At 36.7% G+C, this 17,877-nt stretch overlaps 1 protein-coding gene across 1 annotated transcript in view; it reads left to right on the top strand.

Annotated features, from left to right (window-relative positions):
* Nucleotides 1-16,944: 16,944 nt before the first annotated feature.
* GAD1 (glutamate decarboxylase 1) overlaps nucleotides 16,945-17,877 on the top strand; it is a 41,197-nt gene continuing 40,264 nt past the window's right edge. The window contains exon 1 of the mRNA XM_055719409.1: nucleotides 16,945-16,964. The gene's annotated coding sequence lies outside the window, so the exon portion shown is untranslated. The remainder of the gene's footprint in view (nucleotides 16,965-17,877) is intronic.

Here is a 17,877-nt window from a genome sequence, read left to right as displayed (position 1 = left end):
TATGCCTGTATAACATGAAAGCTGTAATTTCACAAGCAGAGAGTCCTGACTTTTACCCTGTCCCTTTATTGCACCATACAAAAAGGTGAAAATGGTTAAGATGTTAACATCTGAACAGTGATAGTCCTTCTGATACTTTATTTCTCTCAGGATAAATTTCCTAACATGTTTTTATGGTGTTACATATGTATTCCTAAGACAAAGTACAAGATCTGGTGAGTTTCCTGTACACTTCAGGTAACAGACGTTTGTTACTAGAGACATGGTTCAGCATTTGGAGTCTGTGCTACTTAGGCCAGGTTAAGCAGTTACTGCTCTTTTTCTTCCCTCCTTCTGCTTGAGCTGTACGTTTCCCCTCTTGAATTTGTAAACGAGATCCAGCTGGTGTGAGTCAACTGCAAAATAACCTACCTGGGGGAGCAGGAGGGAGTGCTGGGGCTGATCGGTTCCCAGGGCACAAAAAGTAACAGCAGGCGAGAATGAGGCGAGGGTAACTGTGGTACCTGTGCAGTGGTGCTGCTTGCTCTTAGGCTCTGGGAGGGGTCTTGTAGGATGGAAGTACAGGCGTTGTTACAGGCACCCATAGGGCAGTCTGTGAACTGCATATGCTGTGCTGGTGTGGTCACGTAAGTGGTCTTTTCCATCTATTGTCAGAAGAGTAAGTGGGATTGCATCTGGGGTGTTGATGAGATGTCTGAATTTGGGCCACTTCCTCAGGTGGTAGTGCTATTTTCTGCCTGTTGCTTTACTTCATAGAAATATGCATGCTACTGAAGAAACTTGCTGTTCAAGACCTCTTTCTGCTGCTGATTAGCTCAAAGGAAAAACTTTCTCTGGCTTTTAAGGGAGCAGGGTCTGACCTTACAATGGAATTCAAACATAAAACATGGTGCTTGCCTGACAGCTGTGTGCCTTCTGTGAGGGGAGGCCAAAACCCAGCAACAAAATACAGCTCGCTTTGGCTGCTTCAAAGTGAGATAGCAGCAAGGGGAAAACATTCATAAATGCCAGTACTGGCAAGGAGAGTAGAGAGACATTGGTCTGTTGCTTTCAAGGAGTCACAGCTACTGTGTGTTGAGGAATTCTGCTTTTTGTTATTGAACTTCTGAGCTTCTGATCTGTATGCTAGATGAAAATCTATGTATCCTTAAGATTGACCACAAAATAGATAGCACTGTTTTTGACCCAGAGAAGCTGCAGATCTTATTGTTGAATGTTCTCAAATATTTTTTTTTTTCGCATATGGCTACTGTGTCATAGGCCCTTTCAGCCCAAGATTAAAGGAATACCAGCTGATTCTGTTTATAGGAGCTTTCAGATAACTACTGGATTTTATAGTGGATATGGTCACCAAACTTGTTTAAAAATTATTTATTTATGTTTTATTTGATTTTTTCAGATTTTTGAAAGGCCAGAGGTGATTCAGTCCAGATATTTTATCATGAGCTATCTGTGACTACAGATAATGTGTGGGGGTTTTTTTAAGTAAAGAGCTTCTTATTTCCAAGTCTTTTCCTAAAACATTGGAAAGTGCATTTCTTAAGCTAGTTATGAGTGCATAAGTAGCATATTTTAATATCTAATTATTTTGAAATTGTTATTCCTGTTTTTAAGAAATATCATTAATACTTTGTCTTTAATAAGGCAGACCCTTATTAAAACTAATAATGGCATTTTAGTGTAATTTCCTGGGTTTACAGGGTAGATTGTGTAATTGACATATTCACTCTCTGAAAAATTGCTCTGACAAGAGTACCCTACTTGAGACACCTGTCATGAGAACACACGTGTGTTCTCTTTCATGTCCCAAATGAAAAAGGAAATATTTTCAGCACCTCTTTCCCATGTTAAATGTGTAACTATAAACACTGTAATTCAGACTTCAAAATTATTTTGCACACTTTTTTCGTGTTAAACTATGTAGTTACGTATAATGTGTATTTTAAACATTTGTCTAACATAAGATGATCATGTAAGACTTTTTCCTTTCACTGATCCATAAAGTTTAAAGTAGTTTCTCTATGTTTGTTTATAAAATCAAACACTTTTTAATTAAGAAAAGTATCCCTGTAACCATCTAAGGATGTTTTAGGGAAGACACAAACCTCCCACCCACCTCAGAATTTTCAGCACACGTTAGATACTCAGTAGTACACGTAATTTGTCCTCTATACAGTTGTTGTATACAGCAAATCATTCAAGATTAGAGACTCTCATTAGAAACACTGTTTAAATTCTGTACAAATAATGTTTTACTGTCACTACATAAAACCAGTATGAGCCTATGATCTCAGAATTGCACATCAGCATTGTAAGCTCCTGTAAGTTGTATTTACCAGCTGTAGTCTGTAGAAATGCGTGTATATGCTCACACAAACATGTATGTAGCTTATTCTAAAAGTTTTAAACAAAGATTGTGTATTAATAGCAATGCCACACAGCACAGATCCTTGCAGAACTTCTAATGCTTCTAACGTTAAGAATCAAATCACACAGTAATGTTTCCAATCTTTTATAGGATGATGTCTTAGCATGTGACTACTGGGGTGGTAGTTCAGTTTTTTACCACCTTTACACTTGTCTTACAAAGTGTTTTCTTATATGATCATGAATCATCTCAGATACAAATCCATTTTATGTACGTGGAAACCTTTAATAATGTAATGCTAACTTTGTTGTGGTAAGCTAGTCCAAAATGAAAAAATACAAAGTGCAAAAAAAGAGAACTTTTATAAGTAAAAATTGTGCTAAATGTACTGTGCCTGCTGTTTACAAGAACTTACTCTAGAGACAGCTGTAATGGACAAGGCAAGGAAAGAAACACATATCTTGATGCCAAAAGGTTTTAGAAAGCCTTCATTGTATGAAGGCCGTAAGAAAAAGATGAGTTATACTGATCTGGAAAAGTCTGGTGGTGGATGAAGGAGATTTGGTAATGGCCACTACAACCACCACTTATGTGTAAATGTTTTTCCCCTTTTTGTGTGTTAAGAAGTTATTTAAATGAGTTTTTCATATAGTGGTATGCAGCAGTATATTATATATGAAGTAAAAATGTTCCTGCTTTAGGTTTTGGTAATTTATGCCTAATACCTAGAGCACATAAAATGAATTGTTTTATTTGTTTACTGTGATTTGCAGGGATATTGCTCCATGACAAGGTTACATTGACCTATCATTTCATGCATCAGCAGTTCTTCTATTGCACTGATTTGATCAAGCCTAGTGGATAAAAGAGGAGCAATCCACCCAGTGGACCAAATTAGAATTATAATAAAAAGTGCGCATTGCGAAGGGCAAAGTAGGTTCAGTATGGTACTTACAGCATTTAGCATAGTTTTTGTGATATGTCAGATTTAAAACTTTTTTCATAAATGTTTGTTCAACCTTCTACATTCAAATTTTGTATTTTGATTTTTATGTAGTTACATAAGAGATGCTGTAGCTACAGTTGAGGAAAAGGGTAGTTTTCTGTAGCTACTGGAGGCTTTTTTAGGGTAGGTACTTGTGAAAATGCAATAAATCTTTTTCACTTTGAAGTGACAGTGATTTCTGGGTACTCTAGATACTGCTGTTGTTCCTCATACTGAAGAACTTTACAGTCATAAAATGCCAAATAGCGCTTCCTAGTTACCTGGTTTGGGGTTTGCTAGACAGAGGAAAAGGGACTGCACAGCCTACAGCTTTACTCTGTTTTTAGAGCTTTCTTGTTCCTAGTTGCTCTCCTTGAATGCCAACAGTAGCTTGGTGAATGAGGAGGGGTTGTATACTGGCTGTTCTCTCCCAGGTAAGTTTTAAACTGCTGTTATCCAAGGAATGGTCCAAGGTACCTGGCGTATGCAAGGTGTGAAGTAACTGTTGTAGGCTCATATGAGATTTTAGTAAGGTTTTCAAATGGCTGTAGAGTAAGATATGTGGAAGTTATAGCACAGAAGCTTAATTTTTTGTTTCTCTAATGACAAAGAGTATATATTAGACACATTTTAAAAATCTTTTATACTTTTGATCTATATTGCTCTGTTGTGATGATCCACTAGTATTACATATACTGTAAACTCTAGTGATGAAGGTTTGCTAACAGTGGAAAATCAAGGCCATCAGAAATTATAATTAAAAATCTAGCACCTCGTAAATGCTAAAGAGCATAATAGTAGCGTTCGTGTGGTTTGCTTGCTAAGGAATCCACAGAGAAATTAATTTAAGTACACATTTAAGTTTCAGTGATCTCAAGATGACATAAGGATGTATTGCCATTGTTTGCATAACTGGGTGGAGCGTGAGCATGTACATCAGTGCTTTGCTGGGTAGATCGCTTCTAATAGAGATGGAGACCCCAGGGAAGAAGCCTAACTCAAGAGCTTCTAGAAAACACTGGGAAAGTTCTGATTTGTTTTCTTTGTTTTGTTTGGTTGGTTTTTTCTTTGAGTTAAACATTAAGTCAATATGAATAAATTGCTTCAGTAACTGAAGCTAAGTAAAAACATGCTGTCCTGCCCAAGATTTAAAACAAACAAAAAGTGTTCTATTTGTTTCAGTGTTGCCTGTCTGTTTGGACAAATTCTGGTAGTCTACTGTAAAAAAACAAAAGAAAATACAGTTGAGGGTTTTTTAATTATTTTTTTTTTTAGTTTTCTACTAGGTAAAGTTATTTAAAAAGGACAGAGACTAAGAAGATAAGCATCACCTTAGCTCAGAACTGAAATATACACCTCCTTTGTGGCATTTCATTTCTTAGATATTCTGTTGAATGATGCTTTAAATTCCATTGCGATGAATGTTCATGCAGTAGATTAAATGATGCCAAAGTTTCAGTTGTGTCTTTGTGTGGATTTGTGTGGAAAATGCTGAAAATTTTCACTGCCTCAGGAATTTGGTAATACCACAAATAGAAAATTAATGCTTTTTAAAGTTATTGTTTCTATGTTGGGAGCAAACAGGTAGAAAAAATGAAAAATCATGTATTTTGGGGCCAAAAGGTAAATTGTTTAACAATTGCTAACTTTTTAAACGATGCTTTCTTTAAAATACTTGTTAATTAAAGGAAATGTAAGTAAGCATGAGGTTAAGCAATTCGGTAGTGCATATTTGAAGTGGAACTTTTAAAATTATCACCATACAGCTTCAAGTTAAAGAAGTGTTAGAGTTGAGGAATAAAATTTGCATCAGGTGAACCAAAATGTGAAACAGCTGTTTTGTATATGCTTTTCAGAAATGGCTGTTGATTCAATTCAAGCTGTACTACCATAAGAAGATGTCTTTGGTTTTACAGCTGATCTATTACATGCTTTTTTAAGCAATTAGAGCTCAATAATGCAATCATTTGTCACCCAATTAATTTTGAAAGACTGGAAATACATGGATGAACTCTTCAACCTGTGGTTCACTTGGCACCATTGCTACTTAGACCAACTCTACTCCCCCCCACCCCCCTAACATTATTAATATTGGATAAGCTACATTATAGGAACTCAACATCTTCATGTTCTGTCATTTTTCATTTAATTTTTTTATATTTTTATTATTACAATAGATAAACAAATAAATGTAGCATGTTTTTGTATCGAATATGTACATTCATTACAATTGCAAACAATGGTTGAAAAAATTATTGTGGGAATGTTTCCCCAGGGATGATTCTGTGCCCCAGCATCAACAGAAACTTTATCAAGGGCATTAATGTGTGCAGGCCTCTGTCCTATATTATCTTTACAGCTTTGAAAACCTTAAGCATTGAAACTAAAGTTCTTACAAGGCTAAGAGAAAGCTATGGGCATGCCAAAATAGACCAGATTGTATGGGGTTTTTTATACTTCTAATCTTGAAGTCATGATGTCATTATTTCAGTGCATCAGAGTGATGCTTCATGACAAGATTCTGCTCCTCCCTGGGAGCGGCAGTGTAAAGGCAATTTCAATATGGAAAGTGTACTGAGACCAAATTTTTTAGAACTTCTGTGCTGAACTTGTATGCATAGCAAATGCTGACTAAAATTTCTGTATTCTTGAAAAGAGGTATATGAATTGTCACAAGAGACTTTTGGAGGCCATCTGGTCCAGGGCCTTACTCAAAGCAGGGCCAACTCATGTTGCTCAGGGCTTTATCCTGTGAAGAAACAAGTATCTCCAAGGATGGAGACTTCACAGCCCCACCGAGCAGCCTATTACAGTGTTTGACTACCCTCATAATGAAGCTGTGTGGGTTTTTTGTTCCTGATACCTAACCTAAATATCTAATCAGCTGAAATATGTGTGTCTGTGCTTCAGATAATCTGAAAGCTTGGTATTTTTTGCCTTCTTGGTATGTGACTTTCTTAAAAATTGTATTTTGCATTTATAAGTTGTGTTTGTAAACTCATCTTGAGTTGCCAGACTAGCAGCTTATTTGTCTGATGTAAACTTGGGATAATGCTAAGGACTTCAGAGGTGTACATCTAAATTTATTCTGATATAGTGCTAATCAGAAATGTGATTTTCTTCTTACAGGGAAGCCTTTCCTTTCTGCAAAGAGAGTGAATCACATAATTCTGTGTATGTACATGCTTTATTAATTAAAAAGTAGAAACATTAGCTCTAGAAGGGTCGAATAAAAAGAAAATCATTCATCTCTGGTACAGGAAGATTATTGGACTGTAATGTGTATACTAGGTTAACACATTCCAATATTAAGTGATTATTTCATCACCTCTGTATTTTTGCTGCAGTTTACAATTGTTTACTCAGTCAAGGAACTTCTGTATCCCGTAAAACTATAGACCTAGTGTCGTTTGTTATGCTTGTATGGCTTTCCAAGGGGGTTATCTTGAAAAGAATACTCGCTCCAGACAAGCATGTTCTGGGCTAAAAGAATGGAGTTTGCCAGTACTGTGCCAGTGATGTGAAACACTATGTGCGTAAAGTTGTGACACATAATGGCTACTGCCTTTCCATTCATGAGCCCTTACTGCCTTACACTGCTCAAGGGTTCCCCAGCATAAGTTTGCTCAGGTACCACATTAAATGTGTAATAAAGCACCACCAGGAACATGTCCAGAAGAAAGTGTACCTCCCATCCTGCTGCTTTCTCCCACATGGAGGCAAAAGTAGCAGCAACTCCCAGCTCTGCTTGGAGCCACATGTGGCACTGAAAGAGACTGATAACTACTCAGGCAGTACTTCTTCAGGACATAAAAGGTGATTCAAGTGTTAGTATGTGCCCTCTGGAAGTAATATATGCTTCTGGAGTGGGCACCATTATGTGGTGAGGGTGGTTATTAAACCCTCTTTAAAGAAACTTGTTTCTGTCATGTCCCTATACTGTTACAATTGTACTTTGAAAATTGTTGGTTTGGATTTGAAAGATGAAGAAAAACCTTGCAGAACACTACATAAATACTCTTTGAATTTTGTAGCTGTAGCATGAACTTTCAAATTTGAATCTTCTGTCTCTGGGTTTATTTCTTGGAGTGCTATTTTCACCACACTTATAACCAACAACATAAATACTGTGTGATTTGATCATGGTGATTTAGTGTTTGTGGAAGCTTTTGATAATACTGATCTATTTATAAGACTTCCAATGACAAATAATTGAGGGGATTTGAAGGTTCAATAAGCAGAAATAAGCTTTCTTTATGCTTTAACATAGTTACTTCATACAGTCACTGTTTGGAGCACTTTCAGTTTCTTAAATATGTTTTCAGTGTCATTCTTAAAGAACCATTAAAAAGGGGAGGCAAATATCTCTGAGTTGTAAACTAAAAAGTTCAAGGAAGTGAGTGGAACTGCTGAGAGATGCAGAGTCAATAAATATGATTTCCACTGTTGCTGTCATTTAATATGTGTCAAAGAACAGAATGATGCTGTTGACCCCAGATGGGTACTTACTGTGTGGGAACTTTCTGTGTCACAAAGCATATTTAAGTGAAAAATACATGTGCAAAAGAACCTTTACTTGGGACTCATGTTCAGATTACAACCTTTTTTTTGCCATGGACTGGAAGCTTACTAGGTTTGTTCAGCAAAAGCTGAAAATTACTGTATTTTTCTTTGAATATTATAATTTTGGAGGAGAGTGTATTTGTTCTATCCGCGTGGAAAATAATTGATTTTTAGTATAAGGCAGTTTAGGATTTGGACCACAAGTGGTGAGCAATGGTGTCTCCCCTGTAAAACAAATCTCTAAAATATCTGTTGAAAAATAGGTCTGATTTCACCTCTCTATGTACTTGTGATTAATAAGTGCTATATAAGTATTACCAGGAAGGTTTTTTAATGGTGTTAAATCCTCTGAACAATTTAGGTGGTACCCAGTTGGTCAGTGGAAGGTCTGTCAAGAGGAGGTGGCTGATGGCCATTGCCATGCTGACCTCTGTGGCTCTTCCTTTCACCTGTTCATGACCACAGTCTTGAACTACAGGTTAGCAAGATGTCCCAGGAACTGTGTATTTTCTGTTCCAGCTTGTCTTTCTGATATACATTAGATGTCCCAAAGAGACTGGTGGCACAGATGAGTCAGCTGCAGCCAGCACGATCTGCCACTGCCTAGGGTGAACACAAACAGAAGGGAGAAAAACAGCACCTCAGGCAGCCAGCGAAAATGGGGTTTGAGCTGCATGGTTTTGTCTGCTGGACAGGACTTTAAAATAAACATATTCTAGAATTTGGAGCTATTGTAAACCCTTATTTTTTGCCAGTGAACCCAACTTTGATCTGGGTTGTCTTGAAATTAATTGCAAAGAAAAAATTCATAATTCATCATACTCCTTGAAAAGCTTGGGTAATAGAAGGCTTGTTAAAATGTGAGATAAAATTTCTTTTTTCTTTGTGGAAAGTAGAAAAGGAGAAAGGTAGCAAGCTAAATGACTCTGCCTTTCTGATACTTCATAAATGAGAAATTTTCAGCTTCAAGAGCGAGTTACTAATGGATCATATTATGGCTAGAACTATTTTTTCATTTTCACATATGTTCATTTTTCAACGAACCCATTTTTTGTAGAGAATTAATATTTAGTATAGGGTTATCACAGGGTATATTATTTTGCTGTGGCTGTTAAACCTCATTAGAGATCACTTGGGTGAATAATCAGTTGGGTGATGCAATTTTTAGTATTTCTCATATTTATAAGCTTGTTTTTTTCTTTTTCTGACCCCACCCCCCGAATATTTCTTGCAATATATATATATATGTGGAGTGTTTCATCCAGAAGTGTGAAAAATAAGAATTCATCCAGCATTCTTTCCCAGATGATATAAGAAAATACAGATACAATTTGCATTTACTTTAAGTTATCTATGGTTTGTGGCTTTGACTGTTCAACTGAGACACTTAAGATGGGTTGATTTATAGTAGATTTTATAAGCAACTTGTAGTTGTGCAGCTCAGTTGTAAAGAATTTTTTTTCCCCTCGGGTCTGAATATGCTGTCTTGGCACCTGTTTTTATCTGGCTTTATGGAGGAAGTTTCACCCATGGGATGAGTGCTTATCTCAGTAAAGCATTTGCCTATAAACATACTTCAGGCTATAGGAATCGTGGCTTTTGGTTGTTATCTCCTGAATATAGCTCTGTAGAGAAATAATCTTTTATGTAGTAACAAAAAGAAAACATTTGGCTTTTACCAGTGTGATACAGAGTTCGACAAATACATGGTGGATGCCCTGTAGCTAGATTGACGTGGAACTAACACCTGATGGCAGGCATGCTACAGAATAAGTACTCCAAAATAAAGTTTGTACTTTCTGAGGCTGGAGAGTCTGAGATTCTGATTGCATCAACAACTTTTTGTGGCAGACAAGAAGATTTGGCCAGTGTAAAGAAATTCTAGAGAGAGATTTAGTGAAAATTTTATATCTCAACAGGCTATAGAAATAGATTACTTTTTTTTTGAACTAATACAATGATCAGTTATTAAAACCTTATTTATATTACTTGTATCTAGAAATCAAAAATCAAGGAAGCTGGACATGAATGTTTGAAGTGAAGTATACTCTGAATTATTGTTAATTCTCCCTGCAAATATCTTCTGTAGTCTGTTTTCCCTTCCCCCTCCCCCAAATTTTTCCTCTTTGGCATCAATGACAAATAAATAGCCACTATGGGGAAGGTTTAGATGCCCAAAGAGGGATGCCTGTAATTCAGCATGTTGGGATGAGAAGCCTCCTAAGCCAGTAAATTGGAAATAAAAAGTTTAAGTCTCCTCAGATGAGTTTCCATCCTGAGCCTTTTCTGAAAGTTAGGAACCCATCTTTTCTCCTAGCACAAAGGAGAAGACAGAGTGAGGAGAGTGTGCCGTTTTCCCTTTTCCTGAAAGCTGAGTAGTTGTACATTCTGATTAGATTTTTTGCAAATCAGTTCCTTTTGCCTGCAGGGATTTAAATCGCAATTCCCACTCCCCAGGAGGAGGAAAAAAAAAATGCCAAAATATAGGCCATTATGCCTAGGGGCTGTGTTGGACAGTCTTGCTGAAATTACTCCTTTTCCCACGATGTTAAATATTTGTTATGCCAGCAAGGAAAGAACAAGTATGAGAATGACTCCTGTGACAGCATTTTGATATTTGTAATGAGCTGAAGGCATAGGCAAGGTGTGAGGACAGAGGTAATTTGCATAACTGAGGAAAAGCAGGTAAATACTGGACGCAGAATCAATTCTTCAGGTCTAATATTGAAATGGAAGACTTTAAAGCTAAGTGTAAGTTAAGACTAAGGTGGTCTGAGTTTAAATTGACATCTATAGTTAGATTTCAAGAGAAAAAATAGTTGGTACTTTTGAAATAGAGGGGGTATTAATTAGGGGTATGGATGGGAGGAGTAAGGTGGGTTTCTCTTAAAGAAAATGCATCAAATTTCTCCCTCCTAATTCCATCCAATCTTGTTCTTGCATACTCCCCTCTGAGCATGTGCACCCTCTTCTGATTTTCTTCATTCCTGTATGCCTTCCCTTATTTGTATGGAGCTCTACACACATATGCAGGCTTGTACAAACTCACGTATTTTAGTTTGTTCTCTCCTACTGCCTTCCTGGTTGGGTAGACCTAAAATACATAGTACTGACTCACTGTCTTGACTTTGCTTTGCTTTTCTTACCTGAAACACTATTTTGCATGAAGGGTTTATCCCCAAAATATTGAAATTTTTGAGAAATTACTTTCTTTAAAAATAGTCAGCAGATGTACTGAGGCTAAGCGTTTTTTTTCCACTTCTTGAAGAAAAGGTGTTGACGAGTAAGTTTGAGAATCACAACTACAATATTTATTGTAGAGGCATTCTTGGCTTTCACAGATAAACACTGAGAATTACTGTACCAGTAGGAACCTGACTTTGTGTTTAAAAAGCCAATAACTGAGAAAATACTTAGATTACATCTGGCTTTTCTACATCTGAAGTAAGCTGCCTTGGTCTATAAAATGTCAGAGTAAACAATTTCTACTTGTTAATGTTCAAATGCAAGTATTCATTTTACAGTATATTAAGGGAGGAAGAAAAGAGTCAGAAATCTTACAAATTTAGAAACAGTCTTCTAAACTCAGAACAAGTAGAGTGGACCAGGTGAGCTCCCATCATTGGTCTCAATATAGTATCAACTGGCTTCCTCCAAAGCATCAATAAAGACCTTAAATTAATCTGGCTCAGCCTGCACTGAAGCAGGAGTGGAATGTTCAAGAAAACTCTTTTAGCAGTTGGACAGGAAACTTCCAGCAGAGAATATGTAAAAATTGGTAATGCAAATAAGTTTTTAAACTACCCCAGACAGATTCATAAAAAGACATCTGATGGTGGTGTTACCTGTGATTATAGCAACTGAATTGTGCCAAAACGTAAGCTGTTCTTGTCATGAGATGCATATTAGGCTGAAGGATGTTAACCTCAAGAAGTTATTCTGAATTCCCTAATATGAAAAGGTAATAACAAGAAGGAAAGAATTACAAAAATTAATTTAATCCCTCTTTGGATACTCCCAGGCCTGATTTAGATGTACTTTTTTATCTCACACATTGACTTTAGCTTATGCCACTTATTCACAATCAAGACTTCTAGTCTTTTATCAATTAGGATATAAAGATACCTGGGGCAGGGGATAGAGAGAGGGGGTATCTTCCGTTCTCTTGCCGCCATGTAGCTACAGGAAACAGGAACAACAAAGAAGCTTAAACAGTGGCTTAATTCATCTGAGCATTCTCCCATAAACGAGTGATTTTCTGGTGACCAGCTGTGCTGGTTTGTAGAGCTATGTTGAACCAATTCCAAGTGCGAAGTGGTCACAGCACATTTCAGGATACAAGCTGACTTCATAGTTTTACTTCTGCAGTCTGCTACAACCTTTACAGGGCTTTTTTTTTTTACTTGCTAGAAAGGATTAGTCAGTATTTAGTGATTTAATTGAAAACAGGTGAAACTAGTTGTCCTACTTGCTTTTTTTTTAACTTCTTTTTGATATAAAATGCAGTGTACCAATGAATGATCTGGTGTATTTTTATGGCAGAAGCACAGAAACTTGCTAGTGGGAAGAATGAGGATGATGAAGAAACAAGTGATAAAAGCAGCAATAGCAGCACAAAGAGTACTGGCTGTTCAAATAGTAATGATAAAGAGAATTAAGAAAATTCTGATGGTTCTGAGGAAAATCAGTTTGGAGATTTACAATATTTCAGTTGATGATTTTGATTCTCCAACAGGGTGCGTTGAAGTATACTGTTTAATCATAATTTTTCTTACAAATTTCAGTAGTCTTTGCTAATACTAATATCAGGTCTTATAAATTATACCAAAAAAATTACCTTGTTCTGTAACTTGATGACACATATGAACTTGGTGTATGCAGAAATAGTTAATAAAATATTTTCCCACTGGAGCAGCAAGTCACATGGAAACTGTGATAGAGATTGTCAGTTGAGCGAAACATAGTATTTGGGAGTATTAGACTTTCTACATTCCTTTGCACCACTTGAACAGGGGGAAAACGAATCTTCCAGTGTAATTATATGAAACTCCCTATTCTGCAAAATTATGATGTAGTTTTGAGTGACATAAATGCTGCCTTAAAATGAAAACACTGCTTGCTGAAAATTTATGATTTTTATAGCCTTGACAGTAATGAAATAGCTGTTAAGAATATTTCAACTGAAAAGGCTTACCTGAGGGCTTTGTAAAAATATATAGCTTCAGTGAAAGTCTCTTGTCCAGATTTGGAGATAAACCATATAGCACTGTTGAATAAGTGCCAGTTGTGAAATTGATCAGAAAATCTACATAACTGATAAGATTATGACTTGTACTGATTTATTATGCATCTATTGTTAACATTTTTTAAAATTATAGACTGAGATGGCACGAACAGTAGCGATGGTAGCTGTCACTGTGGTGTGAAATATTCATACCCAACTGGGGAAGTTTGAATTCACACACCTGGTGAGTTTGGTCGGCATAGAGAGATTATAGGATTGAGACTCCTGAGTAAATTTACCACAGATATTCAGCTGTTTCTCTGGCCACAGCTAGGCTGTAGAAAGAACAAAAATTTAGTTTCTAGAAGTAGATAAAAATAAGTAAGCCAGCTGCTTTCCAGAGAGAAGTGGAGCACCTCCCTTCTCACTTAAATTGAAAGGAATGAAAATTATCAACCTCTTTGAGGTTGTGGTTCCTGAATTACTAATATTTGTTTTAGTATCCACATAATTAAGTTCCTATTGCTTCTTTTTTAATTTGGAGATTTTTCTAAGATAAAACAATTTGATCAAGACCTAAATAAATTTGTATTCATGCTTTCAAAAATGACAGGGGGAAATCGTGCACTGGGAGTCATTCTTCATACTTTATAAATATGCTGATTTTTCTGGACTGCCATTAAAACTTAAAAATTATTCAGATATGCTCTTGACAGGAAAATTCCCTCTTAGTAGAATATCTCAAGAATAGATTGGATATATAAGCTCAAGATGGTTTACATTTTGTTCTAATATCTTCTACCATTTTTAATGCAGGCATCTATATGGGATGTCTGCCATATGTACTACCTCAGATCAGTTGGCGTCCACATGGTGAGGACTAAGCGAACCATATTACAATGCTGAAAGAAATCGATAATAAGTTAAATGTTTTTAAAACTTTGGATGTAAACTGGCTGGCATGCCTGTGAAAAGGTATGTATCTAACTCGAGAGATAATGCAATTTCTTGCTTTAAAATGATGAAAAAATGCTTTGATTAAGCTGTGCTACTGCAGGTAAGGCTTGTAGCCAGCTTTTACTGTATTTACAATGTATTTTTTCAAAATAGTAAGAATGTAATTGTACAAAACCTTAAGTTGTATGGGGATGATGAATTGGACTGAGTGTAACCAAATTCAGTAAAGTCAAGTAATGAAAACCAAACATAGCTAACATGCTGTTCTGAGGTAGGCAGAAGAAAAGATACAATAAACATACTTTATTAAACTCATGAGTACACTAAAGTTTAGTACTGGTTTTCACTACAGAAATTAGAAGACCTGATATTAATGTTTCAGACTATATAGCAGCCATTTCATGCTGTAATTTTAAGGGTATATTTTCCTTTTACCTCAGTGTGAGAAAAAACTGTTTACCAATGTTGTGTCTAAATGTTGTTGCATAAATGCTTTACATGTTCTTTTTCATATGAAAAATAAGTGCTGAAGTAATAGTGAGACTATCCAAGTTTATAAATCTTGGGATTGGTTAATATTCTCAGGCTTAGATAGATATGCCTATATACGGAAACTTCCATTGGTTTCTTATGTCTTTAGCTGCTGTGGTATCTCTGTGTTGTGTTGGTTTTCTTTCAGTAATTCCTGATGCAGATCTGTTTGGGTGAACATGACAGAGAAGATGGTTATCAAATACTTGTGACTTTTAACAGGGCTTAGCTTTGCAGTGTCTGTTTCTTTGTTTAACCCCAGCAGCATAAAGAACATGAAACCACAGATTTTGAGAAAAGTTATTTTACTTGAAGAGATCTTCCTGTGTTGCAGAGGTGCCTTTGCAGTTCTCCAGTACTTGTACCATCTTGGTACAAGGTACAATGTCTCTGTATCTCAGTGGCATCTGAGGTCATTCCTGGAGTCCCTGTCATTACCAGCATATCCTTACTCTTCATGTTTCTTGTAGAGAATTACTGCAAAATGAAAGAGAAAGATAGTTGTGGGGGTTTTATCAAATTGCTTTCAAAACGGGCGTGTCATCTGCTTTCACAGTCCCATGTCCATTAAAAAAAATGAGGTACACGTCACAGCACTCAGTGGCCCTCTGGGAATGGGGAGTGCTTAAGTTGCTCTGAAGTTGGAATGATTGCCACAGCTATTTTGTTATCTTCATACAGTGTCCATAAATGAGACTAGCGCACATACCATTACTGAGAAATTGGACAGAAAAGCATAAGCAAAGACAAATGGACTAATATAAAGGGTCTCTCTCTGAAGGGCTCTGAAGTTTTACTGAAACTAATTCTGTCTGGTTAATCAAAATTAGGAACCTGTAGGGAGGATCAACCTAGCAACTCCGATAATGATAGAGTTTGTTATGAATAACTAAAACTGAATATGCAAAGCATAGTAAATGGATTGTTAACCCTTCAGCTGAAGGTGTTGAAGGCTTTTAATGATGCTTTTCAGGGATTCTCAGGCCTGTCTGGGAAGTAGGCTTTTTTTTAAAAAAAAAAGTTTGTCTTTACCTACATTTTTAAGGAAATTAAGTATTTAATGAAATATATTGGATCTTATTTCTTATTGCAGTTATAACTGTAAATCATAAAACTGATTTTCACTCTGCTGAATGTGGGGGGTTTTAAGCCTCATGAGTAAACACTTTTGAGTGGCTGAAATTTGTCAAATACTTTCTGAAAGGAGTTTGCATCTTTTGTGGGGTTTTTGGTTTAAAATATGCATTTTCAGACTGCCTGTTGACCAACAAACATTTGAAAGTAGCAGATCAGTCTGTAATGCCTTTACTTGAACAAGAATTTCTTAAAACTCTTGGCAGTTATCCTTCACTCACCTAGGTTCTATGATGTATGTGTCTTGAAGAAGAGCCTATTCACTTGCAAATAAATACAGTATTTATTTTAACGTGATAAAGCAGTAACAAGAATGCAGTCATACCTGTCTTGCTTACTACAGGCTGCAATCTGTTGCAGTGCTTTATACAGCCTGCTTCTAGCAAGCAGTAGACATGCTAATATCTGAAGGCATTGAGAGCTAATCTACACCAATATGCAAGCCAGATTCCAAGTCTAATATTTCAGATACTCAAGGGGGAAATTCTGGACACTCTTACATCCTAGAAAAGCTACGTGTTGGTCTTTTTGCAGTCTTCAGACCCCTAAAACCTTTGTACAGAATCTTCTCTGAAGGAAGAGGCCAGTGGAACTACATCTCTAAGCTTTTCTGTATGGCATGAATAGCATGAGCCTGAATATCTTGTCAAAAAAAATCTTTCAGAATTTTTGCTAGCTCACCTTGCCTTCAGTGCACTTTAGTTCAGACTTCTGTTTAAAAGATATTATTAATCTCTGAAGAGAAAAGATGGCTGGTAGGAGAATGCTGAGGAGCGAAGTCCTAGGTTGGTGTTCTCTCATTGTAGCCAGAGAGGAGTGCAAGTAGCCATGTTACCTCTGCTGTAGAGAACAGGACTGTCAAAAACTAGAGCACTACCCATTGTGCTCTCTTGAACCCCTTCCCAGACATTTCCTTTAAACCCTTGCAAACATTAAGCATTGCTTAAAATTAATAAGAGAGAGGTTACGCTTGATTCATTGTTCAGAGCAGTGCTGCTCTTTATCTGATGTGGATAAGCTTTAAACAACTTTGTTGGGGCTGAATTCGAACTGTTAAAGATAACATGGCTATGTTGTGTCTATTGTTCTAGTGCTGAGTTGCTAACACCGCCCCAGATGACCAGCGGCTCTGCTCTTTTCCTGTGGTCATCATCTTCTGGTACAGCTATCAAAACGCCAGCAAGAGGAGTCAAGAGCGTTAGGTAAGCATGGGCTTGCAAGGAAGTTTTGACAGGCCAAAGTAGAGGACAGGAATTTCTTACATAAATAGATCTGAATATATGTCTGTAACATGACAACACTAATCTGATATACTGCCTGGGAGCTGATGTCTTCAGTTTGAATTACCTGTCTTTTGACCTGGGGAAAGTGTTTTCTCCTTAATATTCACCCTCAATGCTCTCACAGTCTTCCATACTAATGCTGAAGAGAGACACTTGTGTAACAGCTGATGGCTTTGCTTGAAGCTCACACAATCCTCTGTTACCTCAAAATAGGTGTATCTGTTTATTGTGAGAGTGCTAATGAAATCCACTCAGATTAGGGAATATGAACTACTCAGTCAAACAGAGGGAAAGAAGATTTTTCTTGCCTCCCCATCTATTTTTTCAGGTGGAAAAACTCAGTATCTAACTCCTCAGAGTATAGTGTGCCAATTGTCCATTTTTGTAGCTGTTCATATCATCCTATTTGTGCTTTTGTGCTATGTTTGCACCTTGTTATAAAATGTAGGTATTGTTTTTCTGCTTAAACCACTTGCATTTCAATCAGGTGCACTTAAAACTTTTCCAAAAAGTAAGGTTTAATTTTATTTCTGTAATATTGTAGCTAAAAAGAAACCAGAAGGGTAAAGGGTTTCAGGTATGGTGCTGCAGAAGGCCTACTATTTCAATAGTACTGATGACTGTGAACAGTCAACTGACAGACTCATCAAGGCAGAACCTGACTTAACCACAGAGAAAAGAGGGGAAAGAAAAAAGAATAAAATGGAGCAAAAGCCTAGATAAGCTCATAACTGTAATGATCCTGAAAACTTTAGAGATGTGGGAAAGCCTGTATGAGACTGAGTTATGATTTGGGAAGTATTTTTTAAAAGTAGCAGAGAAGCACATGTTT

Source organism: Falco cherrug, chromosome 8, assembly GCF_023634085.1.
Source record: "Falco cherrug isolate bFalChe1 chromosome 8, bFalChe1.pri, whole genome shotgun sequence".
NCBI lineage: Eukaryota > Metazoa > Chordata > Aves > Falconiformes > Falconidae > Falco > Falco cherrug.
Note: the sequence above shows the minus strand (reverse complement) of the source record. Positions and strands in the feature narration are given on the sequence as shown.